This window comes from Pseudophryne corroboree, chromosome 9 (assembly GCF_028390025.1).
Source record: "Pseudophryne corroboree isolate aPseCor3 chromosome 9, aPseCor3.hap2, whole genome shotgun sequence".
In the NCBI taxonomy this organism is placed as follows: Eukaryota; Metazoa; Chordata; class Amphibia; order Anura; family Myobatrachidae; genus Pseudophryne; species Pseudophryne corroboree.
Genome location: NC_086452.1, coordinates 300,161,915 through 300,187,493, shown reverse-complemented (window position 1 = coordinate 300,187,493; position 25,579 = coordinate 300,161,915). Strand labels below are relative to the sequence as shown.

The 25,579-nt window shown below is 48.4% G+C and overlaps 1 protein-coding gene across 6 annotated transcripts in view; it reads right to left on the bottom strand.

Annotated features, from left to right (window-relative positions):
- Positions 1–25,579, bottom strand: part of LOC134958057 (transcription factor 20-like) — a 325,652-nt gene that overhangs the window by 253,706 nt on the left and 46,367 nt on the right. For 4 of the 6 annotated variants that reach the window (XM_063940406.1, XM_063940402.1, XM_063940405.1 and 1 more), the window contains exon 2: positions 6,765–6,901. The exons of 1 other annotated variant lie outside the window; for it this stretch is intronic. The gene's annotated coding sequence lies outside the window, so the exon portion shown is untranslated. Of the gene's footprint in view, positions 1–6,764; positions 6,951–25,579 lie in introns of all 6 variants that reach the window. One more of the 6 variants, XM_063940403.1, reaches the window with a different exon arrangement.

Here is a 25,579-nt window from a genome sequence, read left to right as displayed (position 1 = left end):
GCGTTCTCCTCTGGGAGAAACACCTTTTTCTGGACTGTGTCCAGAATCATTCCTAGGAACAGGAGACGTGTCGTTGGAATCAGCTGCGATTTTGGAATATTTAGAATCCACCCGTGCTGACGTAACACTAACTGAGATAGTGCTACTCCGACTTCTAACTGTTCCCTGGACCTTGCCCTTATCAGGAGATCGTCCAAGTAAGGGATAATTAAAACGCCTTTTCTTCGAAGAAGAATCATCATTTCGGCCATTACCTTGGTAAAGACCCGAGGTGCCGTGGACAATCCAAACGGCAGCGTCTGAAACTGATAATGACAGTTTTGTACTACAAACCTGAGGTACCCTTGGTGAGAAGGGTAGATTGGGACGTGGAGATAAGCATCTTTGATGTCCAGAGACACCATATAGTCCCCTTCTTCCAGGTTTGCTATCACTGCTCTGAGTGACTCCATCTTGAATTTGAACCTCTTTATGTAAGTGTTCAAGGATTTTAGATTTAAAATTTGTCTCACCGAGCCGTCCGGCTTCGGTACCACAAACAGCGTGGAATAATACCCCTTTCCCTGTTGTAGGAGAGGTACCTTGATTATCACCTGCTGGGAATACAGCTTGTGAATGGCTTCCAAAACTGCCTCCCTGTCGGAGGGAGACTTTGGTAGAGCAGACTTCAGGAACCGGCGAGGGGGAGACGTCTCGAATTCCAGTTTGTACCCCTGTGATACTACCTGCAGAATCCAGGGGTCCACTTGCGAGTGAGCCCACTGCGCGTTGACATTTTTGAGACGGGCCCCCACCGTGTCCGAGTCCGCTTGTAAAGCCCCAGCGTCATGCTGAAGACTTGGCAGAAGCAGAGGAGGGCTTCTGCTCCTGGGAAGAGGCTGCCTGGTGCAGTCTTTTTCCTCTTCCTCTGCCCCGGGGCAGAAATGAGTGGCCTTTTGCCCGCCTGTACTTATGGGAACGAAAGGACTGAGTTTGAAAAGACGGTGTCTTTTTCTGCTGAGAGGTGACCTGGGGTAAAAAGGTGGACTTTCCGGCCGTTGCCGTGGCCACCAGGTCCGATAGACCGGCCCCAAATAACTCCTCCCCTTTAAACGGCAATACTTCCATATGTCGTTTGGAATCCGCATCCCCTGACCACTGTCGCGTCCATAACGCTCTTCTGGCAGAAATGGACATAGCACTCACTCTTGATGCCAGGGTGCAAATATCCCTCTGTGCATCACGCATATATAGTAATGCATCCTTCAAATGCTCTATAGTTAGTAATATACTGTCCCTATCCAGTGTATCAATATTTTCAGTCAGGGAATCCGACCATGCAACTCCAGCACTGCACATCCAGGCTGATGCGATTGCTGGTCGCAGTATACCACCAGTATGTGTGTATATACCCTTCAGGATATTTTCCAGCCTTCTATCCGCTGGTTCTTTGAGGGCGGCCGTATCAGGAGACGGTAACGCTACTTGTTTAGATAAACGTGTGAGCGCTTTATCTACTCTAGGGGGTGTTTCCCAACGCGCCCTAACCTTCCTTCATTGCCGTGATCATGTAACGTGTGGCCCTACTGGACATTACGTTTGTCTCCTCACCGTCGACACTGGACTCAGTATCCGCGTCTGGGTCTGTGTCGACCCACTGAGGTAACGGGCGTTTTATCGCCCCTGACGGTGTCTGAGACGCCTGGACAGGCACTAATTGATTGGTCGGCTGTCTCATGTCGTCAACAGTTTTTTGTAAAGTGCTGACATTGTCACGTAGTTCTTTAAATACAACCATCCAGTCAGGTGTCGACTCCCTAGGGGGTGACATCACTAATACAGGCAATTGCTCTGCTTCCACATCATTTTCCTCCTCATACATGTCGACACAATCGTACCGACACCCAGCACACACACAGGGAATGCTCTGATAGAGGACAGGACCCCACTAGCCCTTTTGGGAGACAGAGGGAGAGTTTGCCAGCACACACCAGAGCGCTATATATATCTATAGGGATAACCTTATATAAGTGTTACTCCCTTTTATAGCTGCTGTTTATAATTTAGCTGCCAATAGTGCCCCCCCTCTCTCGTTTTTACCCTGATTCTGTAGGGACTGCAGGGGAGAGTCAGGGAGCCGTCCTTCCAGCGGAACTGTGAGGGAAAATGGCGCTTGTGTGCTGAGGAGATAGGCTCCGCCCCTTCACGACGGCCTTATCTCCCGCTTTTTTCTGGAAAACTGGCAGGGGTTAAATACATCCATATAGCCCAGGAGCTATATGTGATGTATTTCTTTTGCCATCCTAAGGTATTTCTTTTTTATTGCGTCTCAGGGCGCTCCCCCCCAGCGCCCTGCACCCTCAGTGACCGGAGTGTGAAGTGTGCTGAGAGCAATGGCGCACAGCTGCAGTGCTGTGCGCTACCTTAGTTGAAGACAGGAAAGTCTTCTGCCGCCGATTTCACCGGACCTCTTCGTTCTTCTGGCTCTGTAAGGGGGCCGGCGGCGCGGCTCCGGGACCCATCCAGGCTGAACCTGTGATCGTCCCTCTGGAGCTAATGTCCAGTAGCCTAAGAAACCCAATCCACTCTGCACGCAGGTGAGTTCGTTTCTTCTCCCCTTAGTCCCACGATGCAGTGAGCCTGTTGCCAGCAGGACTCACTGAAAATAAAAAACCTAAAATAAACTTTTACTCTAAGCAGCTCAGGAGAGCCACCTAGCATGCACCCTTCTCGTTCGGGCACAAAAATCTAACTGAGGCTTGGAGGAGGGCCATAGGGGGAGGAGCCAGTGCACACCAGCTAGTTCAAGCTTTTACTTTTGTGCCCAGTCTCCTGCGGAGCCGCTATTCCCCATGGTCCTTACGGAGTCCCAGCATCCACTTAGGACGTTAGAGAAAACACAATATCTTTTTATTATCACAAAAGGCTATCAGCCCCCCCATCCGCAGCCCATTGGATGGGGGGGGGGGGGGACAGCCTCGGGCTTCACCCCTGGCCCTTGGGTGGCTGGTTATGCTTTGGAGGGGGGACCCCACGCCATTTTTTTTTCAGGTTTTTTCCCGTTTTTTCCCGTTTTTAAAATCGCGGCAAAATCCGCCAAATCGGCCGATTTTCGCCCGCGGGACTGTCGAATCCGTTTTGCATTTAATATGGTGAATTCCGGCAGCCACCTGCCAGAATTCACCTGTCGAATTGTGTCGAATTTAAAAACGGCGATAATTTGCCGCGATTCGCCGTGAATTGCATATACCCCATAGAGGTAGGAAGGCTCTGCTCGCAGGCTTACAGTCTATAGGGAAATAGCACCTATCCTTGTGAATCAAAGCCCATCTATTGCATAGTTGTCAACCGGATTGCAAAGCTTCTAGGTGGGATAACGGATATTACATCATATCAATGATGAACCAGGGTCAGAAGGAAGGGAAAGTGAAGAAAGAGAAAATATGTGGAGGATATGTGTGGACTGTACAGTGGGGCTATAATTGGATAGGAAAGCTTATGAATGTTGAGTGAGTTGTTCTGGAATGTGATAAGCTAGCCTGAATTGGTGAGATTTCAGGGAACGCTTGAAGGTTTGGGGTCTATTTACTAAACCTTGGATGAAGATAAAGTCGATGGAGATAAAGTACCAGCCAATCTGCTCCTAACTGCCATGTCACAGGCTAGGTTTGAAAAATGACAGTTATGAGGTGATTGGCTGGTACTTTATCTCCGTTGACTTTATCTCCATCCAAGGCTTAGTAAATAGATCCCTATGTGAGAGATTATTGTGCGTGGGAGGGCATTCCAGAAGGGCATTCCACAGAGTAGGTGCAGCCCGAAAGAAAGTACTGCAATCGTGCATGGGAGCAAGTAATGAGTGTGGATGAGAGACGTAGATCTTGTGAAGAACGAAGAGGTTGGGTAGGGAGATATTTTGAGATAAGCGAAGACATGTACATTGGTGTAGTTTGTTTAATGGCCTTGTGTGTGAGTTAAAGTATTTTATTTTGAATACGGTAGAATACAGGTAACCAGTGGAGGGACTGACAGAGTGGACCTGCAGCTGATGAACGTCTAGCAGGAAGATTAGCTTTGCACCTGCATTCAGAAAGGATTTTAGTTGTGAGTCTTTTTTTGGTAAACCAGTAAGAAGACTATTGCAATAATCAATGCGGGAGATAATGAGAGCGTGTATTAGAGTTTTTGCAGTGTCTTGTGTAAGGTATGGTCATATTTGGATATGCGTTTAGATCTATGTAACATGATCAAAATCGATGAAAAAGGCTTCTTCGTAGCCGCTGCAGCTGAGGGGAGAAAAGGAGACTTACCCGCGGTAGCCGTGGCAATCCACGCATCCAGCACCTCCCCAAAGAGAGCCTGACCTTTGTATGGTAGGCCCTCCACACTCTTCCAGGATTCTGCGTCCGCAGACCAGTGGCGTAGCCAGAGACCTCTGCGAGCCGAGACGGACATGGAGGAGATCCCCGCAGCCATGGAACCCAGGTCCTTCATGGAATCTACCAGGAACCCTGCAGAATCCTGAATATTACGTAAAAATAAATTAACGTCACCTTTATCCAGCGTAGTCGATTCCTCCTGTAGAGTGATAGACCACCTAGCAATAGCTTTTGCAATCCAAGCACAGGCTATAGTAGGCCGCAATATAGCCCCTGAAGCCGTGTAAATGGATTTTAGCGTAGCATCCACCTTGCGATCTGCCGGGTCCTTCAACGTGGTAGATCCCGGGACAGGTAACACCACCTGTTTGGACAGCCTGGAGACAGAGGCGTCGACTATCGGAGGGGACTTCCATTTCTTTCTATCTTCCTCAGGGAAGGGAAAAGCAACCAAGACTCTTTTGGGGATCTGGAATTTCTTTTCCAGAGTTTCCCAGGCTTTTTTAAAGATAGCATTTAATTATTTGGACGCCGGGAAGGTGAGGGGGGCTTCTTATTATCTGTAAAGAAGGCCTCTTCCACCTGTTCCGGAGCTGTGTCCGAAATGTGTAAAACATCCCTAACAGCCTCAATCATCAACTGCACCCCCTTGGCAAGTGATGCTGACCCCCTCAACAGATCCCCGTCACCGTCTGCAGCGTCAGAGTCGGTGTCCGTGTCATCCTGCATAATTGCAAGTGAACGTTTGTGAGAATGTACCGCAGGGGACCCCGAGGAGGCAGTATCAGACCATACAACCATAGAGGACTGGAGGACCTGAGTGGCATGCTCAGTCCTAACAACTCTATCAGTGAGACTAACCATTCTGGCTCTCTAGCTGGGATCTGTGCTAAAACAGTGCAATCCTGATTACATGTTATGGAGTCTTCCTGGGAAGACAAATACTCTGCAGCATATGAAACAGTGTCCCTAGACATGTTGTCACACACCCACCAAACACACAGGGTACTGGGCAGACAGAGTTTCCCCCCCAAGAATGGCAGAGAGACACAGATTGGAGCCAACCCACAAACAGCGCTATTAGAGTATAGGGAGATCCTAAACCCACGCTGACTGTGTCCCTTAATAGGTGACACAGCCTCCTCTCCCTTCTACAACCCCCTGGTACCGTACAGATAGCTGGAGTCGCTCTGGAGGGACCTGTGCATCCACTGGCAGTGAGCTGCAGGCAGGAAAATGGCGCTGAACACCGCTGGGTCAGCTCTGAGAAGCTCCGCCCCCTCAATGGCGCTGTCTTCCCGCTCTTTGAAAATTATACTGGCCGGAGGATTTTGTGCTGGTTTGTATCCACAGACCCCGACAGGCTTATTTTGATCAGTGTAGGGTCCGGAGCTGGCCCAGGGCGCCCCTCACAGCGCCGCACCGCAGTACCGCTGAGCCTTCCAGGAGCACGGTTAATACCGCGCTCCTACCCTCTAGCCGCCCTCTTCACACTGGCCCCCCGCTTGCAAGGGGGGACAGTGACTCACTCGCCACACTTCAGCTCCCTGAGGGGGTGGCGGCTGGCTGCCGGGGCGAGCGTTCCCCTGCGGCAGGGCGCGATCGGACCCCTCTGGAGCTCAATGTCCAGTCAGCGGGAGCAGTGGCTCAAGACCCCGCAGGGGGCGGACACTGCTCCCAGCCCCCCCTCAGTCCCTCGGTGCAGGGAGGCTGTCGCCAGCAGCCTCCCTGTAAAATAACCAACTCTGAAAAGAAAAAAAAAGAAAAGAAAAAACTTTTTCTAAGAGAACTCTGTAGAGCTCCCCTAGCTGTGACCGGCTCCACCGGACACATTTTCTAAACTGAGTCTGGTAGGAGGGGCATAGAGGGAGGAGCCAGCCCACACTATTAAACTCTTAAAGTGCCAATGGCTCCTGGTGGACCAGTCTATACCCAGTGGTACTAATATGGATGCCAGCATCCTCTAGGACGTAAGAGAAACAAGCAGTAAGCAATAGATACACATACGTATTATTATTCTTTATATGGCACCACAAGAGTTCTGCGCCTATCATAGAACATACACAAAGCAAAACAAGAAAACAGTTACTTACAATTCAAGACGAGTATATTATCTAGAAACATTGCTGTATTAGCTTCCATAACACTCAAATAAGTAGCACGGTATCAGAAACCAAGGGTTAGGTGCCACTGTAGGGAGTATGGAGTAGGTGATAGCATAAGTAAGGGAAGGCAAATCACATAAGGGAAGAGGACCTGGCTCTAAAGGGGAGCAGCAGACAGACAAGGTAGACAGTGAGCAAGGAACAAAGGGATGAGAGATGGCTGTGTTTGATAAAGAAGTGGGTCTTGGGAGTATATACAATATAACTGTGAGAAGTCATCAAGTAAAGTGTATGGACATACCTTTTACAAGAAAATGGACATTTATTAAAAAGGCCACATTTTTCCTTTCAAAGGCTGGTAATGTTCTTCTGTTGAGTGCAGGTTAAGCATGAGTCCATGTGTATTGCAGACAGATGAGAAGATGCAAGAATTCATAGCTGAAAAAAAAGGCAGGAAGTTTGGTCTGTAACGATGAGCATAACTTTTCTAAAGGGGGAAAGAAAGAAAAAACACAAAAAAAAATAAGAATTTACTTACCGATAATTCTATTTCTCATAGTCCGTAGTGGATGCTGGGAACTCCGTAAGGACCATGGGGATTAGCGGCTCCGCAGGAGACTGGGCACAAAAATAAAGCTTTAGGACTACCTGGTGTGCACTGGCTCCTCCCCTTATGACCCTCCTCCAAGCCTCAGTTAGGATACTGTGCCCGGACGAGCGTATACAATAAGGAAGGATTTTGAATCCCGGGTAAGACTCATACCAGCCACACCAATCACACCGTACAACCTGTGATCTGAACCCAGTTAACAGCATGATAATAGAGGAGCCTCTGAAAAGATGGCTCACAACAATAATAAGAATTTACTTACCGATAATTCTATTTCTCGGAGTCCGTAGTGGATGCTGGGGTTCCTGAAAGGACCATGGGGAATAGCGGCTCCGCAGGAGACAGGGCACAAAAAGTAAAGCTTTAGGATCAGGTGGTGTGCACTGGCTCCTCCCCCTATGACCCTCCTCCAAGCCTCAGTTAGGATACTGTGCCCGGACGAGCGTACACAATAAGGAAGGATTTTGAATCCCGGGTAAGACTCATACCAGCCACACCAATCACACTGTACAACCTGTGATCTGAATCCAGTTAACAGTATGATAACAGCGGAGCCTCTGAAAAGATGGCTCACAACAATAATAACCCGATTTTTGTAACTATGTACAAGTAATGCAGATAATCCGCACTTGGGATGGGCGCCCAGCATCCACTACGGACTCCGAGAAATAGAATTATCGGTAAGTAAATTCTTATTTTCTCTATCGTCCTAGTGGATGCTGGGGTTCCTGAAAGGACCATGGGGATTATACCAAAGCTCCCAAACGGGCGGGAGAGTGCGGATGACTCTGCAGCACCGAATGAGAGAACTCCAGGTCCTCCTTAGCCAGGGTATCAAATTTGTAGGATTTTACAAACGTGTTTGCCCCTGACTAAATAGCCGCTCGGCAAAGTTGTAAAGCCGAGACCCCTCGGGCAGCCGCCCAAGATGAGCCCACCTTCCTTGTGGAATGGGCATTTACATATTTTGGCTGTGGCAGGCTTGCCACAGAATGTGCAAGCTGAATTGTATTACACATCCAACTAGCAATAGTCTGCTTAGAAGCAAGAGCACCCAGTTTGTTGGGTGCATACAGGATAACAGCAAGTCAGTTTTCCTGACTCCAGCCGTCCTGGAACCTATACTTTCAGGGCCCTGACAACATCCAGCAACTTGGAGTCCTCCAAGTCCCTAGTAGGCGCAAGGCACCACAATAAGCTGGTTCAGGTGAAACACTGACACCACCTTAGGGAGAGAACTGGGGACGAGTCCGCAGCTCTGCCCTGTCCGAATGGACAAACAGATATGGGCTTTTTTGAGAAAAAAACCCACCAATTTGACACTCGCCTGGCCCAGGCCAGGGCCAAGAGCATGGTCACTTTTCATGTGAGATGCTTCAAATCCACAGATTTGACTGGTTTTAAACCAATGTGATTTGAGGAATCCCAGAACTACGTTGAGATCCCACAGTGCCACTGGAGGCACAAAAGGGGGTTGTATATGCAATACTCCCTTGACAAACTTCTGGACTTCAGGAACTGAAGCCAATTCTTTCTGGAAGAAAATCGACAGGGCCGAAATTTGAACCTTAATGGGCCCCAATTTGAGGCCCATAGACACTCCTGTTTGCAGGAAATGCAGGAATCGACAGAGTTGAAATTTCTTCGTGGGGCCTTCCTGGCCTCACACCACGCAACATATTTTCGCCACATGTGGTGATAATGTTGTGCGGTCACCTCCTTCCTGGCTTTGACCAGGGTAGGAATGACCTCTTCCGGAATGCCTTTTTCCCTTAGGATCCGGCGTTCCACCGCCATGCCGTCAAACGCAGCTGCGGTAAGTCTTGGAACAGACATGGTACTTGCTGAAGCAAGTCCCTTCTTAGCGGCAGAGGCCATAAGTCCTCTGTGAGCATCTCTTGAAGTTCCGGGTACCAAGTCCTTCTTGGCCAATCCGGAGCCATGAGTATAGTTCTTACTCCTCTACGTCTTATAATTCTCAGTACCTTAGGTATGAGAAGCAGAGGAGGGAACACATACACCGACTGGTACACCCACGGTGTTACCAGAACGTCCACAGCTATTGCCTGAGGGTCTCTTGACCTGGCGCAATACCTGTCCCGTTTTTTGTTCAGACGGGACGCCATCATGTCCACCTTTGGTATTTCCCAACGGTTCACCATCATGTGGAAAAACTTCCCGATGAAGTTTCCACTCTCCCGGGTGGAGGTCGTGCCTGCTGAGGAAGTCTGCTTCCCAGTTTCCACTCCCGGAATGAAACACTGCTGACAGTGCTATCACATGATTTTCCGCCCAGCGAAAAGTCCTTGCAGTTTTTGCCATTGCCCTCCTGCTTCTTGTGCCGCCCTGTCTGTTTACGTGGGCGACTGCCGTGATGTTTTTCCCACTGGATCAATACCGGCTGACCTTGAAGCAGAGGTCTTGCTAAGCTTAGAGCATTATAAATTTACCCTTAGCTCCAGTATATTTATGTGGAGAAAAGTCTCCAGACTTGATCACACTCCCTGGAAATTTTTTCCTTGTGTGACTGCTCCCCAGCCTCTCGTGCTGGCCTCCGTGGTCACCAGCATCCAATCCTGAATGCCGAATCTGCGGCCCTCTAGAAGATGAGCACTCTGTAACCACCACAGGAGAGACACCCTTGTCCTTGGATATAGGGTTATCCGCTGATGCATCTGAAGATGCGATCCGGACCATTTGTCCAGCAGATCCCACTGAAAAGTTCTTGCGTGAAATCTTCCGAATGGAATTGCTTCGCAGGAAGCCACCATTTTTACCAGGACCCTTGTGCAATGATGCACTGACACTTTTCCTGGTTTTAGGAGGTTCTTGACTAGCTCGGATAACTCCCTGGCTTTCTCATCCGGGAGAAACACCTTTTTCTGGACTGTGTCCAGAATCATCCCTAGGCACAGCAGACGTGTCGTCAGGATCAGCTGCGATTTTGGAATATTTAGAATCCATCCGTGCTGTTGTAGCAGTATCCGAGATAGTGCTACTCCGACCTCCAACTGTTCCCTGGACTTTGCCCTTATCAGGAGATCGTCCAAGTAAGGGGTAATTAAGACGCCTTTTCTTCGAAGAAGAATCATCATTTCGGCCATTACCTTGGTAAAGACCCGGGGTGCCGTGGACAATCCAAACGGCAGCGTCTGAAACTGACAGTGACAGTTCTATACCACGAACCTGAGGTACCCTTAGTGAGAAGGGCAAATTTGGGACATGGAGGTAAGCATCCCTGATGTCCCGGGACACTATATAGTCCCCTTCTTCCTGGTTCGTTATCACTGCTCTGAGTGACTCCATCTTGATTTGAACCTTTGTAAGTGTTCAAATTTTTTTAGATTTAGAATAGGTCTCACCTAGCCTTCTGGCTTCAGTACCACAATATAGTGTGGAATAATACCCCTTTCCTTGTTGTAGGAGGGGTAATTTGATTATCACCTGCTGGGAATACAGCTTGTGAATTTTTTCCCATACTGCCTCCTTGTCGGAGGGATACCTTGGTAAAGCAGACTTCAGGAGCCTGCGAGGGGGAAACGTTTCGACATTCCAATCTGTACCCCTGGGATACTACTTGTAGGATCCAGGGGTCCTGTACGGTCCCAGCGTCATGCTGAGAGCTTGGCAGAAGCGGTGGAAGGCTTCTGTTCCTGGGAATGGGCTGCCTGCTGCAGTCTTCTTCCCTTTCCTCTATCCCTGGGCAAATATGACTCTTATAGGGACGAAAGGACTGAGGCTGAAAAGACGGTGTCTTTTTCTGCAGAGATGTGACTTAGGGTAAAAACGGTGGATTTTCCAGCAGTTGCCGTGGCCACCAGGTCCGATGGACCGACCCCAAATAACTCCTCTTCCTTTATAAGGCAATACACCTTTGTGCCGTTTGGAATCTGCATCACCTGACCACTGTCGTGTCCATAAACATCTTCTGGCAGATATGGACATCGCACTTACTCTTGATGCCAGAGTGCAAATATCCCTCTGTGCATCTCGCATATATAGAAATGCATCCTTTAAATGCTCTATAGTCAATAAAATACTGTCCCTGTCAAGGGTATCAATATTTTTAGTCAGGGAATCCGACCAAGCCACCCCAGCTCTGCACATCCAGGCTGAGGCGATCGCTGGTCGCAGTATAACACCAGTATGTGTGTATATACTTTTATATGATATTTTCCAGCCTCCTGTCAGCTGGCTCCTTGAGGACGGCCCTATCTATAGACGGTACCGCCACTTGTTTTGATAAGCGTGTGAGCGCCTTATCCACCCTAAGGGGTGTTTCCCAACGCGCCCTAACTTCTGGCGGGAAAGGGTATACCGCCAATAATTTTCTATCGGGGGGAACCCACGCATCATCACACACTTCATTTAATTTATCTGATTCAGGAAAAACTACAGGTAGTTTTTTCACATCCCACATAATACCCTCTTTTGTGGTACTTGTAGTATCAGAAATATGTAACACCTCCTTCATTGCCCTTAACGTGTGGCCCTAATAAGGAATACGTTTGTTTATTCACCGTCGACACTGGATTCGGTGTCCGTGTCTGTGTCGACCGACTAAGGTAAACGGGCGTTTTAAAACCCCTGACTGTGTTTTTGAGACGTCTGGACTGTCGGCCGTCTCATGTCGTCAACCGACCTTGCAGCGTGTTGACATTATCACGTAATTCCCTAAATAAGCCATCCATTCCGGTGTCGACTCCCTAGAGAGTGACATCACCATTACAGGCAATTGCTCCGCCTCCTCACCAACATCGTCCTCATACATGTCGACACACACGTACCGACACACAGCACACACACAGGGAATGCTCTGATAGAGGACAGGACCCACTAGCCCTTTGGAGAGACAGAGGGAGAGTTTGCCAGCACACACCAAAAAACGCTATAATTATATAGGGACAACCTTATATAAGTGTTTTCCCTTATAGCATCTTTTTTATATATTTCTAACGCCAAATTAGTGCCCCCCCTCTCTGTTTTAACCCTGTTTCTGTAGTGCAGTGCAGGGGAGAGCCTGGGAGCCTTCCCTCCAGCCTTTCTGTGAGGGAAAATGGCGCTGTGTGCTGAGGAGATAGGCCCCGCCCCTTTTTCGGCGGGCTCGTCTCCCGCTCTTCAACGGATTCTGGCAGGGGTTAAATATCTCCATATAGCCCCCGGAGGCTATATGTGAGGTATTTTTTGCCAAAAAATAGGTTTACATTGCCTCCCAGGGCGCCCCCCTCCCAGCGCCCTGCACCCTCAGTGACTGCCGTGTGAAGTGTGCTGAGAGCAATGGCGCACAGCTGCAGTGCTGTGCGCTACCTTAAGAAGACTGAGGAGTCTTCTGCCGCCGATTCTGGACCTTCTTCTCTTTTCAGCATCTGCAAGGGGGCCGGCGGCGAGGCTCCGGTGACCATCCAGGCTGTACCTGTGATCGTCCCTCTGGAGCTAATGTCCAGTAGCCAAAGAAGCCAATCCATCCTGCACGCAGGTGAGTTCACTTCTTCTCCCCTAAGTCCCTCGTTGCAGTGATCCTGTTGCCAGCAGGACTCTGTAAAATAAAAAACCTAAGCTAAACTTTTCTAAGCAGCTCTTTAGGAGAGCCACCTAGATTGCACCCTTCTCGGCCGGGCACAAAAATCTAACTGAGGCTTGGAGGAGGGTCATAGGGGGAGGAGCCAGTGCACACCACCTGATCCTAAAGCTTTACTTTTTGTGCCCTGTCTCCTGCGGAGCCGCTATTCCCCATGGTCCTTTCAGGAACCCCAGCATCCACTAGGACGATAGAGAAAACCCGATTTTTGTAACAATAACTATGTACAAGTATTGCAGACAATCCGCACTTGGGATGGGCGCCCAGCATCCACTACGGACTATGAGAAATAGAATTATCGGTAAGTAAATTCTTATTTTCTCTGACGTCCTAGTGGATGCTGGGAACTCCGTAAGGACCATGGGGATTATACCAAAGCTCCTAAACGGGCGGGAGAGTGCGGATGACTCTGCAGCACCGAATGAGAGAACTCCAGGTCCTCCTCAGCCAGGGTATCAAATTTGTAGAATTTAGCAAACGTGTTTGCCCCTGACCAAGTAGCTGCTCGGCAAAGTTGTAACGCCGAGACCCCTCGGGCAGCCGCCCAAGATGAGCCCACCTTCCTTGTGGAATGGGCTTTTACAGATTTTGGCTGTGGCAGGCCTGCCACAGAATGTGCAAGCTGAATTGTACTACAAATCCAACGAGCAATAGTCTGCTTAGAAGCAGGAGCACCCAGCTTGTTGGGTGCATACAGGATAACAGCGAGTCAGATTTTCTGACTCCAGCCGTCCTGGAAACATATTTTCAAGGCCCTGACTACGTCCAACAACTTGGAGTCCTCCAAGTCACTAGTAGCCGTAGGTACCAAAATAGGTTGGTTCAGATGAAACACTGAAACCACCTTAGGGAGAAAATGAGGACGAGTCCTCAATTCCGCCCTGTCTGAATGGAAGATCAGATAAGGGCTTTTACAGGATAAAGCCCCCAATTCTGACACGTGCCTGGCCGAGGCAAGGGCCAACAACATGACCACTTTCCATGTGAGATATTTTAACTCCACAGATTCAAGTGGTTCAAACCAATGTGACTTTAGGAACCCCAAAACTACATTGAGATCCCAAAGTGCCACTGGAGGCACAAAAAGAGGCTGTATATGCAGTACCCCTTTTACAGACGTCTGAACTTCAGGTAGTGAAGCTAGTTCTTTCTGGAAGAAAATTGACAGAGCCGAAATTTGAACCTTAATGGACCCCAATTTTAGGCCCATAGACACTCCTGTTTACAGGAAATGCAGGAATCGACCTAGTTGAAATTCCTCCATCGGGGCCTTACTGGCCTCGCACCACGCAACATATTTTCCCCAAATGCGGTGATAATGCTTTGCGGTTACATCCTTACTGGCTTGACCAGGGTAGGGATGACTTCATCCGGAATGCCTTTTTCCTTCAGGATCCGGCGTTCAACCGCCCTGCCGTCAAACGCAGCAGCGGTAAGTCTTGGAATAGACAGGGTCCTTGCTGGAGCAGGTCCCTTCTTAGAGGTAGAGGCCACGGGTCCTCCGTGAGCATCTCTTGAAGTTCCGGGTACCAAGTCCTTCTTGGCCAATCCGGAGCCACGAGTATAGTTCTTACTTCCCTCAGTCTTATAATTCTCAGTACTTTTTGGTATGAGAGGAAGAGGAGGGAACACATACACTGACTGGTACACCCACGGTGTTACCAGAGCGTCCACAGCTATTGCCTGAGGGTCCCTTGACCTGGCGCAATACCTGTCCAATTTTTTGTTTAGGCGGGACGCCATCATGTCCACCTTTGGTTTTTCCCAATGGTTTACAATCATGTGGAAGACTTCTGGGTGAAGTCCCCACTCTTCCGGGTGGAGGTCGTGTCTGCTGAGGAAGTCTGCTTCCCAGTTGTCCACTCCCGGAATGAACACTGCTGACAGTGCTATCACATGATTTTCCGCCCAGCGAAAAATCCTTGCAGCTTCTGCCATTGCCCTCCTGCTTCTTGTGCCGCCCTGTCTGTTTACGTGGGCGACTGCCGTGATATTGTCCGACTGGATCAGCACCGGCTGACCTTGAAGCAGAGGTCTTGCTTGGCTTAAGGCATTGTAAATGGCCCTTAGCTCCAAAATATTCATGTGAAGTGATGTCTCCAGGCTTGACCACAAGCCCTGGAAATTTTTTCCCTGTGCGACTGCTCCCCAGCCTCTCAGGCTGGCATCCGTGGTCACCAGGACCCAGTCCTGAATGCCGAATCTGCGGCCCTCTAGAAGATGAGCCCTCTGCAACCACCACAGGAGAGACACCCTTGTCTTTGGTGACAGGGTTATCCGCTGATGCATCAGAAGATGCGATCCGGACCATTTGTCCAGCAGGTCCCACTGGAAAGTTCTTGCGTGGAATCTGCCGAATGGAATTGCTTCGTAGGAAGCCACCATTTTTCCCAGGACCCTTGTGCACTGATGCACTGACACCTGGCCTGGTTTTAGGAGGTTTCTGACTAGTTCGGATAACTCCCTGGCTTTCTCCTCCGGGAGAAACACCTTTTTTTGGACTGTGTCCAGGATCATCCCTAGGAATAGAAGTCGTGTCGTCGGGATCAGCTGTGATTTTGGAATATTGAGAATCCAACCGTGCTGGCGCAGCACTATCTGAGATAGTGCTACCCCGACTTCCAACTGTTCCCTGGATCTTGCCCTTATCAGGAGATCGTCCAAGTAAGGGATAACTAAAACTCCCTTCCTTCGAAGGAGTATCATCATTTCGGCCATTACCTTGGTAAAGACCCTGGGTGCCGTGGACAATCCAAACGGCAGCGTCTGAAACTGATAGTGACAGTTCTGTACCACAAACCTGAGGTACCCTTGGTGAGAAGGGTAAATTGGGACATGTAGGTAAGCATCTTTGATGTCCAGAGACACCATATAGTCCCCTTCTTCCAGGTTTGCAATCACTGCTTTGAATGACTCCATCTTGAATTTGAACCTTTGTATGTAAGTGTTCAAGGATTTTAAATTTAAAAATGGTCTCACCGAGCCGTCCGGCTTCGGTACCACAAATAGTGTGGAATAGTACCCTTTTCCCTGTTGCAGGAGGGGTACCTTGATTATCACCTGCTGGGAATACAGCCTGTGAATGGCTTGCAATACTGTCTCCCTGTCTGAGGGAGACGTCGGTAAAGCAGACTTTATGAAACGGCGAGGGGGAGACGTCTCGAATTTCTTGAGACGGGCCCCCACCGTGCCTGAGACCGCTTGTAAAGCCCCAGCGTCATGCTGAGGACTTTGCGGAGGCGGGAGAGGGCTTTTGTTCCTGGGAATTGGCTGTTTCCAGTGGCCACCAGGTCTGTTAGACCTACCCCAAATAACTCCTCCCTTTTATAAGGCGATACTTCCATATGCCTTTTGGAATCATCATCATCACCTGACCACTGTCTTGTCCATAACCCTCTTCTGGCAGAAATGGACAGCGCACTTACTCTTGATGCCAGTCGGCAAATATCCCTCTGTGCATCACGCATATATAGAAATGCATCTTTTAAATGCTCTATAGTTAGTAATATACTGTCCCTATCTAGGGCATCAATATTGTCAGTCAGGGAATCCGACCAAGCCACCCCAGCACTGCACATCCAGGCTGAGGCGATTGCTGGTCGCAGTATCACACCCGTGTGAGTGTATATACATTTTAGGATATTTTACTGCTTTCTGTCAGCAGGTTCCTTAAGGGCGGCCGTATCCGGGGACGGTAGTGCCACCTGTTTAGACAAGCGTGTGAGCGCTTTATTCACCCTAAGGGGTGTTTCCCAACGTGCCCTATCCTCTGGCGGGAAGGGGTATGATGCTAATAACTTTTTAGGAATTAACAGTTTTTATCGGGGGAAACCCACGCATCATCATCACACTTCATTTAATTCCTCAGATGCAGGAAAAACTACAGGCAGTTTTTTCTCACCCAACCTAATACAGGTTGAGTATCCCTTATCCAAAATGCTTGGGACCAGAGGTATTTTGGATATGGGATTTTTCCGTATTTTGGAATAATTGCATACCATAATGAGATATCATGGTGATGGGACCCAAGTCTAAGCACAAAATACATTTATGTTACATATACACCTTATACACACAGCCGGAAGGTAATTTTAGCCAATATTTTTTGTAACTTTGTGCATTGAACAAAGTGTATCTACATTCACACAATTCATTTATGTTTCATATACACCTTATACACACAGCCTGAAGGTCATTTAATACAATATTATTAATAACTTTGTGTATTAAACAAAGTTTGTGTACATTGAGCCTTCAGAAAACAAAGGTTTCACTATTTCACTCTCACTCAAAAAAGTCCGTATTTCGGAATATTCCGTATTTCGGAATATTTGGATATGGGATACTCAACCTGTACCCTTTTTAGTGGTACTGGTATTATCAGAAATGTGTAAAAACATTTTCCATAGCCTCAATCATGTAACGTGTGGCCCTACTGGAAGTCACATTCGTCTCTTAATCGTCGACACTGGAGTCAGCATCCGTGTCGGCGTCTGTATCTGCCATCTGCGGTAACGGGCGTTTTAGAGCCCCAGATGGCTTTTGAGACACCTGGACAGGCACAGGCTGAGTCGCCGGCTGTCTCATGTCATCAATCTTTTGTAAAGAGCTGACACTGTCACATAATTCCTTCCATAAGCTCATCCACTCAGGTGTCGACTCCCTAGGGGGTGACATCTCTGTTACAGGCAATTGCTCCGCCTCCACCTCATTTTCCTCCTCATACATGTCGACACAACGTACCGACACACAGCACACACACAGGGAATGCTCTGATAGAGGACAGGACCCCACTAGCCCTTTGGGGAGACAGAGGGAGAGTATGCCAGCACACACCAGAGCGCTATATATATATATATATATATATATATATATATATATATATATATATATATATACATATATACATATATACACATATACACACACAGGGATAACCTTATATAAGTGTTTTTCCCCTTATAGCTGCTGTATTGTTATACTGCGCCTAATTAGTGCCCCCCTCTCTTTTTTAACCCCTTTCTGTAGTGTAGTAACTGCAGGGGAGAGCCAGGGAGCTTCCCTCCAACGGAGCTGTGAGAGAAAATGGCGCCAGTGTGCTGAGGAGATAGGCTCCGCCCCCTTCTCGGCGGCCTTTTCTCCCGTTTTTCTGTGGAATCTGGCAGGGGTTAAAATTCATCCATATAGCCCTGGGGGCTATATGTGATGTATTTTCGCCAGCCAAGGTGTTTTTATTGCTGCTCAGGGCACCCCCCCCTAGCGCCCTGCACCCTCAGTGACCGAAGTGTGAAGTGTGCTGAGGAGCAATGGCGCACAGCTGCAGTGCTGTGCGCTACCTTGGTGAAGACAGGATGTCTTCTGCCGCCGATTTTTCCGGACCTCTTCTTGCTTCTGGCTCTGTAAGGGGGCCGGCGGCGCAGCTCTGGGACCGAGCTCCGAGGCTGGGCCTGTGTTCGGTCCCTCTGGAGCTAATGGTGTCCAGTAGCCTAAGAAGCCCAATCCACTCTGCACGCAGGTGAGTTCGCTTCTTCTCCCCTTAGTCCCTCGATGCAGTGAGCCTGTTGCCAGCAGGTCTCACTGAAAATAAAAAACCTAAAACTAAACTTTCACTAAGAAGCTCAGGAGAGCCCCTAGTGTGCACCCTTCTTGGCCGGGCACAAAAATCTAACTGAGGCTTGGAGGAGGGTCATAGGGGGAGGAGCCAGTGCACACCAGGTAGTCCTAAAGCTTTACTTTTGTGCCCAGTCTCCTGCGGAGCCACTAATCCCCATGGTCCTTACGGAGTTCCCAGCATCCACTAGGACGTCAGAGAAACAAAAAATACTTACATTAGTCAGATATAAGACGCAGATATTTTTCTACAGTCTTAGGAAGGCAATATTTGGAAAATAACCAATCAAACCATGAAAACAATGATGTTGGGATTACGCAATAAAAACCTTTATACGTAGTATAGACAAAATTGCTCAAATGCACTGTTAACTGTACAAAATAGACCTTTGTTTTCATTGAGTTTGGAACAATATGACACTATGGGGGAATTGTATCAAACCTTCTAAAGAGTAGAGAGGTTGGCCATAGCTCGCAGTCAGCTTCTACTAATCATTTTATAGACTGTATTTCATAAATGCTAGCTCGAAGCTAACTGCTTCCAAGTGCAACTTCTCCACTCCATTCCCCTCTCTGTTATATACTCTCATTAGTAGAACTAAAATCATAGGGTAAATGAGGAGCCTTATAAATTTGACATGAAGAGTCTGTCAACATCTTGCATAGCAATCCTTTTGTTGACTCCTTGCTGCCCTCAAATTATTTTAATATCTATATAAATAACAATAAAAGGAATTTTCTCTAACGTCCTAGTGGATGCTGGGGACTCCGTCAGGACCATGGGGAATAGCGGCTCCGCAGGAGACAGGGCACAAAAAGTAAGCTTTTAGGATCACATGGTATGTACTGGCTCCTCCCCCTATGACCCTCCTCCAAGCCTCAGTTAGGTTTTTGTGCCCGTCCGAGCAGGGTGCAATCTAGGTGGCTCTCATAAAGAGCTGCTTAGAAAAAGTTTTTTTAGGTTTCTTATTTTCAGTGAGTCCTGCTGGCAACAGGCTCACTGCTACGAGGGACTTAGGGGAGAGAAGTGAACTCACCTGCGTGCAGGATGGATTTGCTTCTTAGGCTACTGGACACCATTAGCTCCAGAGGGATCGAACACAGGCCCAGCCATGGAGTCCGGTCCCGGAGCCGTTCCGCCGACCCCCCTTGCAGATGCCGAAGTTGAAGAGGTCCAGAGGTCAGGAAACAGGCGGCAGAAGACTTTCAGTCTTCATAAGGTAGCGCACAGCACTGCAGCTGTGCGCCATTGTTGTCGGCACACTTCACACCAGCGGTCACTGAGGGTGCAGGGCGCTGGGGGGGGCGCCCTGGGCAGCAATGTATAATACCTTTTTCTATGGCTAAAATACATCACATATAGCCCTTGAGGCTATATGGATGTATTTAACCCCTGCCATATATCGCAAACTCCGGGAGAAGAGCCCGCCGTTTTAGGGGGCGGGGCCTATTCTCCTCAGCACACAGCGCCATTTTCCTGCTCAGCTCCGCTGTGAGGAAGGCTCCCAGGACTCTCCCCTGCACTGCACTACAGAAACAGGGTAAAACAGAGAAGGGGGGCATATTTTGGCGATATTTTTATATATTAAGCACATATAACAGAAACAACACCTTTTAGGGTTGTTTATATACATTTTTATAGCGCTTTGGTGTGTGCTGGCAAACTCTCCCTCTGTCTCCCCAAAGGGCTAGTGGGGTCCTGTCTTCGATAAGAGCATTCCCTGTGTGTCTGCTGTGTGTCGGTACGTGTGTGTCGACATGTATGAGGACGATGTTGGTGTGGAGGCGGAGCAATTGCCGATAATGGTGATGTCACCCCCTAGGGAGTCGACACCGGAATGGATGGCTTTAATTATGGAATTACGTGATAATGTTAGCACGCTGCAAAAGTCAGTTGACGACATGAGACGGCCGGAAAACCAGTTAGTACCTGTCCAGGCGTCTCAGGCACCGTCAGGGGCTGTAAAACGTCCCTTACCTCAGTCGACACAGGTACCGACACAGATGAATCTAGTGTCGACGGTGAAGAAAGAAACGTATTTTCCAATAGGGCCACACGTTATATGATCACGGCAATGAAGGAGGCTTTGCATATCTCTGATACTGCAGGTACCTCAAAGGGGGGTATTATGTGGGGTGTGAAAAAACTACCTGTAGCTTTTCCAGAATCAGAGGAATTGAATGACGTGTGTGATGAAGCGTGGGTTAACCCCGATAGAAAACTGCTAATTTCAAAGAAGTTATTGGCATTATACCCTTTCCCACCAGAGGTTAGGGCGCGCTGGGAAACACCCCCTAGGGTGGATAAGGCGCTCACACGCTTATCAAAACAAGTGGCGTTACCGTCTCCTGATACGGCCGCCCTCAAGGATCCAGCTGATAGGAGGCTGGAAACTACCCTGAAGAGTATATACACACATACTGGTGTTATACTGCGACCAGCAATAGCCTCAGCCTGGATGTGCAGTGCTGGGGTGGTGTGGTCGGATTCCCTGACTGAAAATATTGATACCCTGGATAGGGACAGTATTTTATTGACTATAGAGCAATTAAAGGATGCTTTTCTTTATATGCGAGATGCTCAGAGGGATATTTGCACTCTGGCATCGAGAGTAAGTGCGATGTCCATATCTGCCAGAAGAAGTTTATGGACGCGACAGTGGTCAGGTGATGCGGATTCCAAACGGCATATGGAAGTATTGCCGTATAAAGGAGAGGAATTATTTGGGGTCGGTCTATCGGATCTGGTGGCCACGGCAACAGCCGGAAAATCCACTTTTTTACCTCAGGTCACCTCCCAACAGAAAAAGACACCGTCTTTTCAGCCGCAGTCCTTTCGTTCCTATAAGAACAAGCGGGCAAAAGGACAGTCATATTTGCCCAGAGGCAAAGGAAGGGGTAAGAGGGTGCAGCAAGCAACTACTTCCCACGAACAGAAGCCCTCCCCGGCTTCTACAAAGCCCTCAGCATGACGCTGGGGCTGTGCAAGCGGACTCAGGGGCGGTGGGGGGTCGACTAAAGATTTTCAGCACACAGTGGGCGCGCTCACAGGTGGACCCTTGGATCCTGCAGGTAGTATCTCAGGGTTACAAGTTGGAATTCGAAAAGTCTCCCCCTCGCCGGTTCCTAAAGTCTGCTTTACCAACGTCTCCCTCAGAAAGGGCGACGGTATTGGAAGCCATTCACAAGCTGTATTCTCAGCAGGTGATAGTCAAGGTACCCCTCCTACAACAGGGAAAGGGGTATTATTCCACACTATTTGTGGTACCGAAGCCGGACGGTTCGGTAAGACCTATTCTAAATCTGAAATCCTTGAACCTGTACATACAGAAATTCAAGTTCAAGATGGAGTCACTCAGAACAGTGATAGCGAATCTGGAAGAAGGGGACTTCATGGTGTCCCTGGACATAAAAGATGCTTATCTGCATGTCCCAATTTACCCTTCACACCAAGGGTATCTCAGGTTCGTGATACAAAACGGTCATTATCAGTTTCAAACGCTGCCGTTTGGTTTGTCCACGGCACCTCGGGTCTTTACCAAGGTAATGGCCGAAATGATGGTTCTTCTACGAAGAAAAGGCGTATTAATTATCCCTTACTTGGACGATCTCCTGATAAGGGCAAGGTCCAGAGAACAGCTGGAAGTCGGAGTAGCACTAACCCAAGTAGTGCTTCAACAACACGGGTGGATTCTGAATCTTCCAAAATCTCAATTGACCCGACGACACGTCTGCTGTTCCTGGGAATGATTCTGGACACTGTTCAGAAAAAGGTGTTTCTCCCGGAGGAGAAAGCAAGGGAGTTATCCGAACTTGTCAGGAACCTCCTAAAACCAGGAAATGTGTCAGTACATCAATGCACAAGAGTCCTGGGAAAGATGGTGGCTTCTTACGAAGCAATTCCATTCGGCAGATTCCACGCACGAATATTTCAGTGGGATCTGCTGGACAAATGGTCCGGATCGCATCTGCACATGCATCAGCGGATAACACTGTCACCAAGAACAAGGGTGTCTCTTCTGTGGTGGTTGCAGAGTGCCCATCTGTTAGAGGGCCGCAGATTCGGCATACAGGACTGGGTCCTGGTGACTACGGATGCCAGCCTACGAGGCTGGGGAGCAGTCACACAGGGAAGAAACTTCCAGGGCGTGTGGTCGAACCTGGAGACGTCTCTTCACATAAATATACTGGAGCTAAGAGCGATTTACAATGCTCTAAGCCTGGCAAAACCGCTGCTTCAGGGTCAGCCGGTGTTGATCCAGTCGGACAACATCACGGCAGTCGCCCACGTAAACAGACAGGGCGGCACGAGAAGCAGAAGAGCAATGACAGAAGCTGCAAGGATTCTTCGCTGGGCGGAAAATCATGTCATAGCACTGTCAGCAGTGTTCATTCCGGGAGTGGACAACTGGGAAGCAGACTTCCTCAGCAGACACGACCTCCACCCGGGAGAGTGGGGACTTCATCCAGAAGTCTTCCACATGATTGTGAACCGTTGGGAAAAACCAAAGGTGGACATGATGGCGTCCCGCCTCAACAAGAAACTGGACAGATATTGCGCCAGGTCAAGAGACCCTCAGGCAATAGCTGTGGACGCTCTGGTAACACCGTGGGTGTACCAGTCCGTGTATGTGTTTCCTCCTCTGCCTCTCATACCAAAGGTACTGAGAATTATACGGCTACGGGGAGTAAGAACAATACTCGTGGCTCCGGATTGGCCGAGAAGGACTTGGTACCCGGAACTTCAAGAGATGCTCACGGAAGAGCCGTGGCCTCTACCGTTAAGAAGGGATCTGCTTCAGCAGGGACCTTGTATGTTCCAAGACTTACCGCGACTGCGTTTGACGGCATGGCGGTTGAACGCCGGATTCTAAAAGAAAAGGGCATTCCAGAGGAAGTTATTCCTACCTTGATTAAAGCCAGGAAGGAAGTGACCGCACAACATTATCACCGCATTTGGAGAAAATATGTTGCGTGGTGTGAGGCCAAGAAGGCCCCAACGGAGGAATTTCAATTGGGTCGATTCCTACATTTCCTGCAGGCAGGATTGTCTATGGGCCTCAAATTGGGGTCTATTAAGGTTCAAATTTCGGCCTTATCGATTTTCTTCCAGAAAGAATTGGCTTCAGTGCCTGAAGTACAAACCTTTGTCAAAGGTGTACTACATATACAGCCCCCGATTGTGCCTCCAGTGGCACCGTGGGATCTCAACGTAGTTTTGGATTTTCTCAAATCCCATTGGTTTGAGCCGCTCAAATCGGTAGATTTGAAGTATCTTACATGGAAAGTAACCATGCTACTGGCCCTGGCTTCAGCCAGGAGAGTATCAGAGTTGGCGGCTTTATCGTACAAAAGCCCATATCTGATTTTCCATTCGGACAGGGCAGAACTGCGGACGCGTCCTCAGTTTCTGCCTAAGGTGGTTTCGGCTTTTCACTTGAACCAGCCTATTGTGGTGCCTGCGGCTACTAGCGACTTGGAGGACTCCAAGTTGCTGGACGTTGTCAGAGCATTGAAAATATATATTTCAAGGACGGCTGGAGTCAGAAAATCTGACTCGCTGTTTATCCTGTATGCACCCAACAAGATGGGTGCTCCTGCGTCTAAGCAGACGATTGCTCGTTGGATCTGTAGCACAATCCAACTTGCACATTCTGTGGCAGGCCTGCCACAGCCTAAATCTGTAAATGCCCACTCCACAAGGAAGGTGGGCTCATCTTGGGCGGCTGCCCGAGGGGTCTCGGCATTACAACTTTGCCGAGCAGCTACGTGGTCAGGGGAGAACACGTTTGTAAAATTTTACAAATTTGATACTCTGGCTAAGGAGGACCTGGAGTTCTCTCATTCAGTGCTGCAGAGTCATCCGCACTCTCCCGCCCGTTTGGGAGCTTTGGTATAATCCCTATGGTCCTGACGGAGTCCCCAGCATCCACTAGGACGTTAGAGAAAATAAGAATTTACTTACCGATAATTCTATTTCTCATAGTCCGTAGTGGATGCTGGGCGCCCATCCCAAGTGCGGATTGTCTGCAATACTTGTACATAGTTATTGTTACAAAAATCGGGTTATTATTGTTGTGAGCCATCTTTTCAGAGGCTTCTTCGTTGTTATCATACTGTTAACTGGGTTCAAATCACAAGTTGTACGGTGTGATTGGTGTGGCTGGTATGAGTCTTACCCGGGATTCAAGATCCTTCCTTATTGTGTACGCTCGTCCGGGCACAGTACCTAACTGAGGCTTGGAGGAGGGTCATAGGGGGAGGAGCCAGTACACACCATGTGATCCTAAAAGCTTACTTTTTGTGCCCCGTCTCCTGCGGAGCCGCTATTCCCCATGGTCCTGACGGAGTCCCCAGCATCCACTACGGACTATGAGAAATAGAATTATCGGTAAGTAAATTCTTATTATTAGGATATATTTTTCAGCGCAAAAATAAAATGACATAAATATGTTGCTAGCCAAATGGATTTATATTACAGCTGCTCACATGAGTCCTCTGTGGTACTCACTAATAAACACAATACAATAAGATGCTCAGTATCACAAGGGAGCACTAAGCTACATTGGTCAAAAGATAATTTATTATAAAAAAATATTAAAATCAATATAATATATACTAATAAATTACACCATATGATATCACTGCATACTTATTAGTCCATATAAGCACCAATACAAGTTCCACAGACAATATATGATTGGAGATCCAATACAGGATATTAAGCACAACCAAGTGCTATTTGTAGCTCCAAAGAAAGGCTGATTAACAAACTGCTGATATGCTGATATAAGTTACAATATAAATTACAATAAAATATGATATAAAAATACAATAGATCTTTATTACAATAGGATCCGGTAAGGTTTAGGCTGTTGGAAGAAGGTTAGGGTTAGGTAGCGGGGCTGGGTGGGTTAGGGTTAGGATGTGGGGAAGGCAGGTTAGGGATCCTTTCCTATAGAGGGTTAGATTTATGCTGCAGACCGGGGAGGGAGGGGAGGGAGGGGGTTGGCAGGCATTAGGGGAAGGAGAGTATACTTACCTAGCCCGCAGTCGGTCTTCTGGCCGCTGGCATCCCAAACATCGGAAATATTGTCCCCAACGTATTAAAATAGTGCTCAACACTTATAACTGATTAGAAGCAACAACTTCTTTGCCCGTGTTATTAAAACAAACACTACAATTTGCAGTAGTACCTCTGTATGTCAGTCAACAATCTGTGCCTTCACCATCAACATTTTTGTTAGAACGCAATAAGATGTTGAGAGAAAAAAAGACCCATTTTCATGCGATAGCACATGGGATCCGGGATAAGTAT